The sequence below is a fragment of the Leucopleurus acutus genome (assembly GCF_964270905.1).
Source record: "Leucopleurus acutus genome assembly, chromosome: 8".
Classification (NCBI taxonomy): domain Eukaryota; kingdom Metazoa; phylum Chordata; class Mammalia; order Artiodactyla; family Delphinidae; genus Leucopleurus; species Leucopleurus acutus.
The window spans coordinates 8,549,253-8,562,357 of record NC_139151.1 but is presented as its reverse complement, the minus strand read 5'-3'; positions in this window follow the sequence as shown (position 1 = coordinate 8,562,357).

Sequence of the window (13,105 nt, the reverse complement as noted above, 5' to 3'; positions counted from 1 at the left end):
CACCAACTGCAAGATATCTGCAGGGATTTTTTTTCTTCTGGGACAGAGGAAAAGAATTGCAGGAAGAGGTAAACAGATCCCCATACCTGATTTGCACGTGGGGCCTCCACATCTCTGCGGATGCAAGTCCCTCTGCCTGGAATGCTCTTGCTTCCCTTTTGTACCTGTTCTTTGCTCCCACTCTGCACTAAGCTACGTAGTCCTTCCCAATGCTCATAGAGTTATTGGGAGAATTAAGTGAGTAGATTCATGTAAAATCCTTAGACACCCTGGACCGTAACACTCAAAGATGAGTGCCCTTCACATACCTGTACATGGGCCCCGTGGGTTGGTCGTCAAATGCTTTTCCATCACATCCACCTGATTGTACATTCTTGACAAGCAGGACCCATTTGTTAGATGCTTTTGTATCCTAAGAACCTGGGGTATGGGATAAGTTAGTGTCTGGTGTATGCTAGGCGATCACTAAATGTTGAATGAGTATATAAATGAAAAAAAGAATGCCTATGCGTTTTTCAGATGTACTGCGAGCAAAACATGCGCCTGCCACCAGAGGTGGTCATATCCCCTTGGATACGTGTGCCTTCACCCATCACCCACTGGTTTAGGCACTCAGCCAACAGCCTGTGGTCCGCTCTCTTAGGGAGAGAGTTCATTTTGCTTTTCTCCAAGGCAGCCAACATCAACAGCCATGTGGAGATGGAAAACAGACCAGGACCAATGAAAGTGGCTCCTCCTCCGGCTGAGGTTCCAAAGGTTTTAATTCCACTAATGAGACCCAGAGAGGAGTAATCAGGGAGTGTCTAAAATTAGCTGTTTTAATTTGAGCGAGAGAGAAAGGGACTCACCCAGAAGGGGGCACAGTCTCTGGTGGAGAGAGTGGGATCCCAGGGAACTCCAGAAAAACCAGAGCAACCTCTGGTGCTCCAGAACCCAAGAGAATGCCCAGGATGGACTCAGGATCCCCGTGACTCAATGCATGGCCACCCATTTGAACAATTCACTGGTCAACTGTCCCAGAATCCATTGTGTTTCAAGTAAGTGGCCATGGCTCCAACTGGAAAATATTAGTTGGAGTTTGGTCATGGCAGACCCTTCTCCTACCCAACTTACCCCTTTCTAACTTCATTATTTTGGTTCCCACTTCCCACCACTGAAAGTTAGGCATATGGTAGGTGCCTCACTGTCTTTGTCAAACTTCCTGACCGTTCTGGCGCCGAGAGATCCCTACCTCCTCCGAACTCTTAAGAGAAATGTACTGTCTTTACCATTCATTTATTAATCTATCAAACATTAATTGAGCACCCAGTGTAAGCTAGATACTGAGCTAGGGAGGAGGGGTTCACATAAACAGGAAGGGTTCCCACAAAGAGGAAGAGGCTGTTCTGCCTTAAGGAACTCAGCCTGCTGGGCAAACAAAATGGAAACAAACAGCCGTGCTATCACAGGACAACTGCTATGTGGAACTAACGTGTGTACGAGGAACAAGGGGAGCACGGCAGAGAACAGCCCAGGTCTAAGTGAATCAGGAAGATTTCATTCGGCACGAAGCCTACATCGCCTGGTGTTACAAGTGCTCTTTTCTATTTCCTGACTCGCCAGATATGAGTAAGTCAAAGCCAAAGAATGTGTCTTCTAATTCTTTACAATCGGGTCTGCACAGAACCTTTCACATAGTAAGTGTTCAATAAACGTTTTTCATTGGTGATTGCCTAAGAGTGTGGGAATCTTCCATTACCGAAAATGGCGGCTATTTCCACTCCTTTGAGAATCTACAAAAATAAGTTGAAACTGTAAAGGAAAAGAATTAGGATGAGAGCTCCTGTCAATGAATGGACGACCCAGTGAAGTGGTAGGATCTCCTTTAAAATGCTTCAAATATAGGAAAGTTTCTCTTGTGTCCAGGACAGTTGAGATCTGGCACCCCAAAGGACAGCAGAACGGATAAGATGAACTTCCAAGGGCCCATTGGTGCCAAGGATTCTCTTGTGTTCATAGGCCCCCAACAGAAGGTCAAAGGCCAAGTCCTGTGAGAAGGAGAACTTAGTAATTAGAGGAGCGGAACCGAAACGAAAATCCAAATCTTTTGTTTGGCTTCCACAGCCCTTCTCAGCTGGTCCCAGCCTGTCTCTCCATCACATCCTGGTCATTCTCCCAGACACAGCTACATCGCTGCCACTTTGAACTTCCCAGTGTTCCCCAGACTCGACGGGTCCTTTACAACCCTGTGCCCTCTTACGTGCTTAGGACACCCTCTTCCTTCTTCGCCTGAGAACAGCTACGACCCTTCCAGAACGGCTCAGATGTCACCTCCGTAGTGAAGTGTTCCCTGACGTGCCCGGCAGAATTAGTCCCTCGGTTCACTCAGCAGCTCTAGCATTTTATTGATATTTCTCTCTCTGTTGTGACACTTGCCATGTCATATTAAAAACAAATTCATTAGGCTGTTTGGGTTCCAAGGACAAAAGTGATCTGATTTCAAAGCCTGGACAACCTTCAGGGCACAGCTGCTCTCACTCCTCAGACAGAAACTCTGGTGCTAATGGGAGCCTCAGCGCAGCCGTCACCTCCTAAAATCCGACGTCTCCAGACCCCTCTCTGGCGAGTCTCTATTTCCATCACTTACCTTCCCCTCTTCATCCTCAATACCTCCCTGACCTCCCGCCAGGCTACACTCCAAGTCCTATAAACTGAAGGCCACGGTCCTTCTCCAGTCTGTCCACTTCTCCTTTGCCTTTACTGCCACCGCCTTAGCCCCGGTGGTTCTCAACCCTGAATGCCTCAACCCTGAGGCACCTGGAGAGCTTTCCCAGCCTTCCAGTGCTTTTCCTCTGCTCTTAGGTTAGAGGTCACACTTTTGCCTTGGCACCAAGGCCCTCAGGCCCGGCCCTCCCCAGCTTCTCCAGCCTCCCCTTGGGCCCCTCTCCTGCGCTCCCCACCCTGACCTTTCTGTTTCTTACATGTGACATGCCCTTCCCTGCTGGGGCCCTTCTCAGGGGTGGTTTTCTCCACCTGGAGAGTTCTTTTCCTTTCTCCCTGCCTAGGTAACACCGCCTCTTCTCCTAGAGGGAGCAGAGGTTAAGAACAGGAGCTCTCGAGAAAGACGGCTGAGATCCCGAGATCCCAGTCCCAGCTCCAGGACTGCATCCCCTGCATAGGTAACCTCGGGCATGGCTCCTGTCCTCTCAGCCACGATTTCTTCGTCACAGCATTGCTGCTTAGGGCTACGGCTTCAGGAGCTGACGGCAGGCAGGGGAGTCACCTGCCGGAGAGCAGCACGGTAACTTATTTAGATGTCTATCTTCCTACTTTCCCCTAATACTGATGGAAGAGGCTCTTGATTTGTTTATCTGGTACTTGTCACTATGCCTGACACCAAGTATTCAATGTGCATTTTTTGGGAATGAGAATGAGTCCTGTCTGCGTTCCTAAAACATCCCCCTGCCTGGAGCTGCCTCGGTTCTTCGGGTGTTTGGGGTCCTGGATCGTCTCCAGCTTTGCCCAAACTGGGCAATTTACAGCTAAAGAATCGTGACTTCCTTTCTCTCTCTCTCCCATAAAAGAGCAGAAAGTGAGTTGGACATCAAAGGCCTCTTTAAAACCAACATGTTGATGACTTAGGAGTAAATGAATGAGAAACATACGTCTTAAATTTCCTTTATGATACACGAGGGCTCTTCCTGGACCTGCTTCCCATTGCTGCCAAGCTCGTGATGAGGGTGGAAGTTGCCCAATTCTCACATCATCAAACAGATGGCTCCCCATATTTGGAAAATGTTTCCAAGGCCGAGGAAGGAACTTGCCAGCTCCCCAAAAGAGTTGTGTGCCTGGTGGTGCTTTTGATTGGCTTCTACATCTGACCCTAGTCGAAAGCAACTCCGCACCCAGTGGCTCCAAGGCTGGGGCAGTAGGGGATGCCCTCTGGAGCCAACAGCGGGGCGCAGCAGAGAGAGCGTGGGACCCAGCAAAGATGGGAGGCCCAGAAGCCAGTCCATATAACTGCACTGAGCTTCAGTCTTCTCAATTGCAAGATGGAGATAGTGATCTTTATTCGATCCAGGACAGAGTTGTGAGGAGAAATGAGATGACATACAGTGTAATGTCTGTCACACAGCAAACAGTCAACACTAATTGACTAAAAGCTAGTACAGGTGTAAGGGCGCCAGGAGTCCTAACATTCTATGTTAAGTACATAACCATTCGCTGGCTTCTTTGGTTCCCTTTCGTTGGGGAATTGGCGCTGCTCCAGCGGGATGCAAGGAAGACCCATGAGGCTTGGCCTCCTTTTGGTGCTGTGATCAGAAAAGGGCCACATGCAGGTGCAGAGTCCAGGTGGTAACTCCCAGGGTGCTGTCGTCTCAGCACAGGGACAGCCCCATTTCCCCAAGGCCCGGTCTCACTTTCAGAGTCATTGGTGGATGGCTGTGATATGAATGCCATTTTTAAAAGCTTCCCAACACCGACTTGGTCTGGCAGACAAAAAACATCTCAGAGTCACAGCCGGACCAAGCCGGCAGGCTTGAGACAGAAAGCATCAATACCCTACAGCAGAAGGAGGGCGCAGCTGCGTTCCCTGGCCAGGGCCGTGCCCAGGCAGAGGCTGACCTGAGCTCTGCGGGCCCTCCCTTTCCTGTTAACATTAGTTGGTGGTGAAAACCAGCCCAAGCGGGCACCAAGCAAAGCCCAAGCAAGGGCGTGTGGGAGAGGCAGGGCGGGGGCTGGGAGAGATGGCAGAGGACGGTGAGCGGCTGGGGCCGGGGCCGCGCAGGAGAGACATGGCAGCCGCCCCCTCCTTCTGCCTCCACTTACTGCTTTCAAAATCTATTCACTGATTTTCCAAGAAGAGCCTGCTCTGGGCCAGCCTAGGAGCTGGGTCAGAGTAGAGAACAGGACAGGGGAGGTTCCTACTTTCATGGAACTCATCGTCTAGCAGAAACCAGACAAGGAGTGAGTTACTCCAAGGGTGCCGAGCATTTAGGAGATGTGCAAGGTGCTCCAGGAACTTATACCAACTGCACTAAATGGTCTGGGGAGTCAGGGGAGAATTTCTAGAAAGAGTGACATTTAAGCTATCAATAGGAGTTTGCTAGGCAAAGGGACTGGGGGCAGGAGGGGGCCGGGGGGGTGAGGAGCGTTAACAGGCGTCCAGGTAAAGGGCCTGCATGTACAAAGGCCATGGTCAATACTTTTGGCTTTGAGTGATTTTTTTCAGTCCCATTTTGCCTCCCTGCATTTACAGACTTGCAGATGGATCTGGCCATCTGTGTAGATATCTGAGTTCTTTTCCATGGAGTTCCTGGGTGCCTTGCAAATGGGTATGTGTGGCACGAAATAGACGATCTCATCTCCCTTCGCATTCTAGTGTATTGGAATTTTCACTCTGACACGGGTAGCTCCCTGCTTATGTGCTTTTCCATGTTTATCGCCTCGGCAGTATTGTCCCTGAGTCTTTCCTCCCCATCATTTTAGTGGATGATTTGGATGAAAATATAGGGTTCATATACTGTGGTAGTTACAAGGATGGGCTAGAGGCAGATAGATGGGTTCACACTCCTGCTCCACAATTTGAACTCTTGTAACCTTGGGAAATCCTGTTTCCTTATCTATAAAATGAAGCCAATAAAAGTATCTACTTCATAGGTTGTTGTGAGGAGGATAAAAAAAAATCCACGTAAAGTGATTAGGTTCCTACTGGCACGTGCTGAGTACACAGTACGTCCTGGCAATTTTGGAAAGAGAGTCAGAGACAGGTAGGAGTCTGAGAGCAAAATGAAAACTTCTTGGTCAAAAAACTCCAGATCTCAGTAGGCTGGATGTATAGCACAAGTCAGGCAAGATAAAATTTAATAGGAACAAATGCAAGGTCCTGCGCTTAGATCTCAATCTCTCTCTCTCTCAAACACACACACACACACACACACACACACACACACACACACACACACACACACACATTTATAAGGGTGAGACAGGGAAGCCAGTAGAATGAATTTGGGAAGAAAAACTTCCGGATTCTGGTAAGTTATAGGCACAACAGGAGGCTGAGTTCTCCGAAGCTGCTAAAAACCTCAGGTCGCCTTCTAGAAAAGCAGTATCTACACTTGGCAACATGACAATGCAGCTCAGCTTTGTGGGTCACACCGCCCTGGGGAACTGCTGTGGGTTCTGGGGGCTGCATTTTAAGAGAGATTGACTCAAAGGAGACAGAAGCCAGGACGAGGCAAGCACTGGAAATCATAGCACGTGAGGAATGTTTATCTGGCATTTTTAGCCAGAGAAGAAAGGCCCCTGAAATGCTACGTTTCATTTACCTCTCGAATAATTATAGAATACCTCTTAACTGTCAGGTAATGTGCTGTGTTACCATGGCAATCAAAGTCTCCATCTTCAAGGTGATACAGTGGGGCTCAGCCCTGGTCCCCTCTTCAAGGTCAACAGACCTATCCCCCAGCTACAGGGGATGCCGGCGGGCAGGTGGCTCACACCCTGACCCTCACTGGGAGCTGCCTGGCCCAAGGTCAACTTCCTCCCAGTGGGTGGCCTGCTGGGGAAAGTAAGGCCTGGCATCCTTGCCACCTCTGGGCATCCCAGCTCCAGGGGCCTGGTGGGACCAGATGAGGGGATCGGCTTCTCCCTCCCTCATCCCATCATTCTCATTTGCTTATGGGGATGTCTCCCCATCAGAGTCTGGGTGGTGGGTGGATGCAGACAGGCAGGCAGGCAGGCATCTGCAACAGTTGAAAGGGGGGCAGCACAGGCACCATGGGTGTATGGACCCACGAGGGCACCTCATGAGACTTGGGGGACCAAAGAGGCTCCCAGATGATGTCATTTGAAATGAGAGCCAACATGGGCATGGCTGGGGTGGGAGAAAATGATTTTTAACCTCCAGCTAGTCTTAAATGAAAGAGGAAAGACCCAGGCTCTTTACTATGAGCCCAAGGCTGGGCAGACGCCTTGGAGGAGTGGCCCTGCTCTGCCTCTGCTCCTCCAGCCTCTCAGATCTCGGTCCAGAGCCCAACGGACAGGGCTCCTTGCTTTCAACTGCTGGCTCCACCAGCCCACCAGAGTGCCCTGGGTCAGGGGGAAGGGGCTCTACTCTGGGGGATTCAGTTTTTCTGCCCCAAACCCCATCCCATCTTAAGTGAGGTTGAGCTCAGAGGTGAAAAGTCATTCCCTTACAGGAAATGAAGAGATGTTGCCAGGACTGCCCAGCCGAGAAAATATGAACAAGATGCCTCACGCTGCTGCCGAACTCCCAACACTTACCACCTCCAGGGAGGGCAGGGAGAGAGGCCACATCCCGGGCACTCTCATATTTGTTCTCAGCCAGCTTCACCCTGTGTGTGGAAAGTCCCTGGCTGTGGTCGCATCTACATAAAATGTCCTGGCTCCCATGGCTATGAATTGCTCCCATTCAAGGGGAAGAGAGAAGGGAGTAATACGGAGAGGCACTGGCTTCTGGATCAGCCTTGCAACCAACTGGCTGTGCGACCCTGGGTGAGTCTGTTCACCTTTCTGGGCCTCGGTTTCTTTATCTATGCAATGAGATGGTTGGGCTTCTAGAGTTCAAAGTTTACTTCCATCTAATTCTAATTTCTGAGAAGGAAATGGAAAAGCTTACCAACATAACCAGAATCTCAGAGCCCAACAGCTGAAATCTCCAATCCTCCCCTTCAATTTCTACTCCTCTGCTTCCTGAGAGAGTGGAAGACCCAGAGAAATTAGTGAGATGTCTCTTCAAAACCATTCTGCTCTTTCCCCAAGGCTTCCAGGTCAAGGTGAAGACTGTTGAAAGCCTTAGACGGAAAAGGTGTGTTCCTTGCAGGTTTGGATGCCAACTTGGGTCATCTCTCACCTGGCTTCTCTTGCCCAGACACCTCCCTCTACACTCCCAGGACCACAAGTCCTCTTCAAAGGCCCAACATTGCCCCCACACTTTGTGCCAGATGGACTGTCCTGAAATTCAGGTAATAGGTGGGGTTTGGTACTTCTTCATCTGCCCCAGTCTTAACTTCAGGAATGACCGGATCAAATGAGTCAGTAAGCGTGTACTGAGTAACTACTAACTGCAAATCTACATGCCAGAGACACGGGGCTAGCAAAGAATATGAAACAGTCCCTACTGTGAGTACGGGCATAGGGAATCTCGGGATGTGAATTCTCTCTTGCCATTTACTGTATCCTCATTGACAATTGTCAATTCCTAGGCATTATCCCCTATGCTGGGGCTGTCCAGGTGGCCACATTTTCTAGGATGGCTGGGTAGCTCAGCCAGGACAAGGCTCCCTCAGACAGGGGTTCCCAGGCCAAGATGTATACTTCTGCAGATGCTAACTGACAGCCAGTACAGATAGTAGCATCTGGGAGCATGCCCCCTTGTCTGGGAAGAACATTCTTTATGATAGAGTAACACAGGCATCAGGAAAAACTAACATGAGAGGTGTGTTCCTTATCCATTGCTGTGTAACTACTACAACCTTGGTGGTTAGAGCAACATACATTTATTATCTCATGGTTTCAGTGGGTCAAAAATCTAGGCACAGCTTGGTTGGGTCCTCTGGTTCAGGGTTTCCCACAAAGCTGCAATCACGTTGTTGGCCAGGGTTGAGGTCTCAGCTGAACCTCAACTAGGGAAGGATTCACTTCCAAGAAAGACTGTTAGCAGGATTCCATTCCTTGCGGGATGCTGGTTTGAAGCAGCCCTCAGTTCCTTGCCAAGTGGGCCTCCCCAGAGTGGCCACTTGCTTCTGTGTAAGCCAGGAAGGCAATGGAGAGAGTCTGCTAGCGAGAGGGGAGTCACCACCTTATGTAATACAAACAAGGAGGTGCTATCCCATCACCTTTGCTGCATCTGTTTGTTAGAAGTCAGTTCACAGGTCCTGTGCACACTCAAGGGGAGGGGACTACACAAGGGTGGGGATGATGGGAGACAGAGATCATTGGGAATCATCTTCCCGTCTTCACGCCACAAGACAGGAGGCAGAAAGAGCCCACCACCCACTGAGCCTTTGGCAGAATCAGCCCAGGCAAAGAAATGTGGGGACAAGACGTGCTTACACCAAAAGATGTGTGTGCCAGAGGTGAGAGGCAGAGAATGAAGTGATACCACACTGAACACCTGGATACTGGAGAGAGTTAGCGCGTGTCGGAAGAGATGGGACCGGAGGCAGGTATGTGGTGAGTGATGGTGCACTAGCCGTGTGCTTTCCCGATTCCATTTATATGAAATGTCCAGATAGGCCAATCTTAGAGACAGAACACAGATTAGTGGTTGCCTAGGGCTGAGGAGAAAAGGGAGATTGGGATTGATGAATGCAGGGTGTCGGGGTGCTGAAAATGTTCTAAAATTAATTGTATTGGTTGCACAATTCTGTGACTATACTAAAAACCATTGGATTGGACACTTTGAACGGGTGAATTTTATGGTATTGTGAAGTCTCAATAAGGCTGTTGGGGGAAGCTCATCATTTCCTAGGATAGAGATTCTTAGGGTCCATGAATCCCCTGGAATGGCAAAATAGTACGTGGGAGCGCATTTCTGCGTTTTCTAAGAAGGCCGGCAGCTTTCAAAAGATTCTGCAGAGGGTCCAGGCGACAAAAAGGAATCGCTGGCTTCAGGCTGACTGGAGGGGGAAGGGTGGGAAAGCGTGTGCTGCGAAGCCCCTTTACGCCTCCTCCCGCGATCCGCTGTCCCGCAGTGGTGGGAGAGGAGTGGTTCCGCCCAGCACCCCCCAAAACCCACCCCCCGCCCCCAGCCGGGGCGATTACGCTACCGAGTCTGTTTATTTACTGCTCCACTGCGGTGTGGAGTCGGGCTGGTCGCAGCGCCCCACAGAGCAGCGCTCTCACCACAGCCTGGCGCCCGGGCTCAGAGCTCCGCCCAGCGCCTGCCTCCCCGTCCCCCCTCCCGCTGCCCTGCGAGGCTCCCCGGGAGGACGCTACTCCACATCCCGCTGCTGCCACTCGCTCTACCATTAACTAGGAGCCGGGAGTCCTGGCTTCCAGGGCCCTCGACTCTGATGCTGGGGTGACCCATAAGTAGGGTGACCACAGTCCTGGTTGCCTGCAGACAGTCTTGGTTTAAGCCTGTGTCCGGGGCTGATTGTTGAGTGTCACGTTTGTCCTTAAAAGTATCCTGGTTTGTAAGGCATTTTATTGGCCCTTTGCCTAAAGGGGGAGTGTCTGTGGCGAGGACTCCAGCATCCCAAGGCTGTGCCCGCCGGCAGAATCGTTGGGACAGCCTTCCTGGCTCCGTGTGTGAAGATCTTAGCGTGTGGGACTTTGCCACCGCTCTGGCCCCAAGGCCTCACCTCCTCCCATGTCATCTGTCCTCATCCCCAGGCCTCTCCCTACAGATCTTTGAAGGCAGTGGTGACTTTCCCCTGGAGCCCCTGCAGCCAGCAGCCTTCCTTCTCCTCCCCAGGCGGAAAAATCTCACCCTCACATTTCATTTCTACCCTGCCCCATCTCCCCATCGTCTCTGCTTTTTACCATCCCAGACCACATCCTTTCTACTTTATACAGCTAGTGCCTATATAAAGTAGGAGGTGCTCCAGAAATGATGCTTTTTGAAAAGTAAGTTTTGAAAGAATAAAGCCCTGGCAAAATTACGCTAAAGCTGCCGGTGCACCGCCCTGGGCATGGGCCCTGCAGAGCCCGGCCTCTAGGCGTGGGCAGCCCTGGACGATACCCTCTCCGGAACAGTGGCACTGAGGGCAGTGGATCCCACCGAAACCTGCCTTCGGGGATGCAGGCAGGAGGGCGACAGACCAGAGGGAAGGGGCGCTTTCTGCTGTCCCCATAGCTATGACACACACGAGACCCTCCCCAGAGCCTATCCTTTTCAGCAAAACCCACTTCTGCTGCTCAAAAGAAAAAGGAGAAAACTCTTGTTTTATGAAGGGGCATCCAATGTAGAAGGGGCCGCCTTCCACTTTGTATCAAGGGTCCTTTCTATTTTTTTTTTCTTTTTTACAGTATTTACTACCCCTTTGACGAGGATTTATTAAGCACGTCCTACGAACCAGGCCTTGCTCGGCTCTGGGATGTAATCACGAGCTAGATAATTGTCTCTGCCTCATGGGGCCATATTCCGTCATGGAGTCCAAAGCTGGCCCCAGGACTATGTTTAGAATGCAATAAGACCATGATTTCTTGGTTCCTACACACTGGATATCTCAATTAATGGCAAGTTTTACATAGGTCCATAAAGGCAATGGCATAAGTATCTACTTAACAACAGAAATTTTGGAGTCAGGCGGAAACATTTTCAAATGTCAGTCCTGTGTCCTCTTGGGCAAGTTATTTCATCTCCATCCCATTTTTGAAATAGAGATAACGCCTTCTACCCTGCAGGATTATGTGAAGGGCACAGCGGGGTAATGGCTGTGAAACATGAAGCACAGTATCTGATGTGTGGGGACATCCACAGATGGAGCCAACGAGTACCCCTGAGGACCGGAATTTCCCAGCCTGGCAAGAGGATGATTCTGGCCAGTCAACGTTGCTGCGTGTTCGAAGACAGTGCTTACTAATCTTGGTGGTTGCTTTTTTCCCACAGGGGCTCACCTTATTTATTTATTTTTTATTTATTTATCTTTTGCGTACGTGGGCCTCTCACTGTTGTGGCCTCTCCCATTGTGGAGCACAGGCTCCAGACGCGCAGGCTCAGCGGCCATGGCTCACGGGCCCAGCCGCTCCGTGGCATGTGGGATCTTCCCGGACCGGGGCACAAACCCATGTCCCCTGCATCGGCAGGCGGACTCTCAACCACTGCACCACCAGGGAAGCCCTTATTTATTTTTTAAACATCTTTATTGGAGTATAATTGCTTTACAATGGTGTGTTAGTTTCTGCTTTATAACAAAGTGAATCAGCTATACGTATACATATATGTCCATATCTCCTCCCTCTTGCGTCTTCCTCCCACCCTCCCTATCCCACCCCTCTAGGTGGTCACAAAGCACCGAGCTGATCTCCCTGTGCTATACAGCTGCTTCCCACTAGCTGTCTATTTTACATTTGGTAGTGTATATAAGTCCATGCCACTCTTTCACTTCATCCCAGCTTACCCTTCCCCCTTCCCATGTCCTCAAGTCCATTCTCTATGTCTGCGTCTTTATTCCTGTCCTACCCCAGGTTCTTCAGAACCATATTTTCTTTTTTTAGATTCCATATATATGTGTTAGCATATGGTATTTGTTTTTCTCTTTCTGACTTACTTCACTCTGTATGACAGACTCTAGGTCCATCCACCTCACTACAAATAACTCAATTTCGTTTCTTTTTATGGCTGAGTAATATTCCATGGTATATATGTGCCACATCTTCTTTATCCATTCATCTGTCGATGGACACTTAGGTTGCTTCCATGTGCTGCCTATAAACTTGGTTGTTTTTAAGAATCACCATTGGAGCTTTTTAAAAATACAGGTTCCCAAGCCCCACCTCAAACCTCCTGAACCAGAAGCTCCGGGGATGGGGCCTGGGAGTTTGTATTTTTAGAAGTCTCCAGGTTTGCAATCTATGCCTCTGAAATCCAGCCCCCGCTTCTATTTCCCAGAGCTCCTCTTAGGGAGGCGGGAGGTGCAGGGGCTCCAGTGAACCCTAGCCTGAGCCCCAGCCCCAGCCCTCCTTCTCCCTACCCGGGGCTGAGCATCCCCAGGCTGCGGTGGGTCCCTGGTGAGGGAGCTGCTCACTCATAAAGCTCCCGATGAAAGGCGAGATGGACAGGAGAGGTCAGAGTTCACACAAGCTGCGCCGCCTTCTGTTTCATTTACAAGTGGCAGTCACCTCATTAACCCCAGGCCCCTCCACCCACCCTTCTCACCCACAGCCCCCCACACACACACGCCCACACCTGCCCCTCCTCCCTTCAGCCCTGGCCGGGTGGCAACACAAGCACTTGCTGGAGAACAGCGGTCCAGAGGCAGAGAGGTGACCTCCCGGAGGTGCCACCCACATCCCTTTTGGCAAGTCCAGCCCCTAAACTAGCCCAATGCCTGGGGTAGAGAATGAGCTCAAAAAAAATGTTTGTTAGACTCGGGTATTTATAAATGCAGGGAACCGCGGGTTGAAGGCTAGCACAGACTGAACTTTGCAG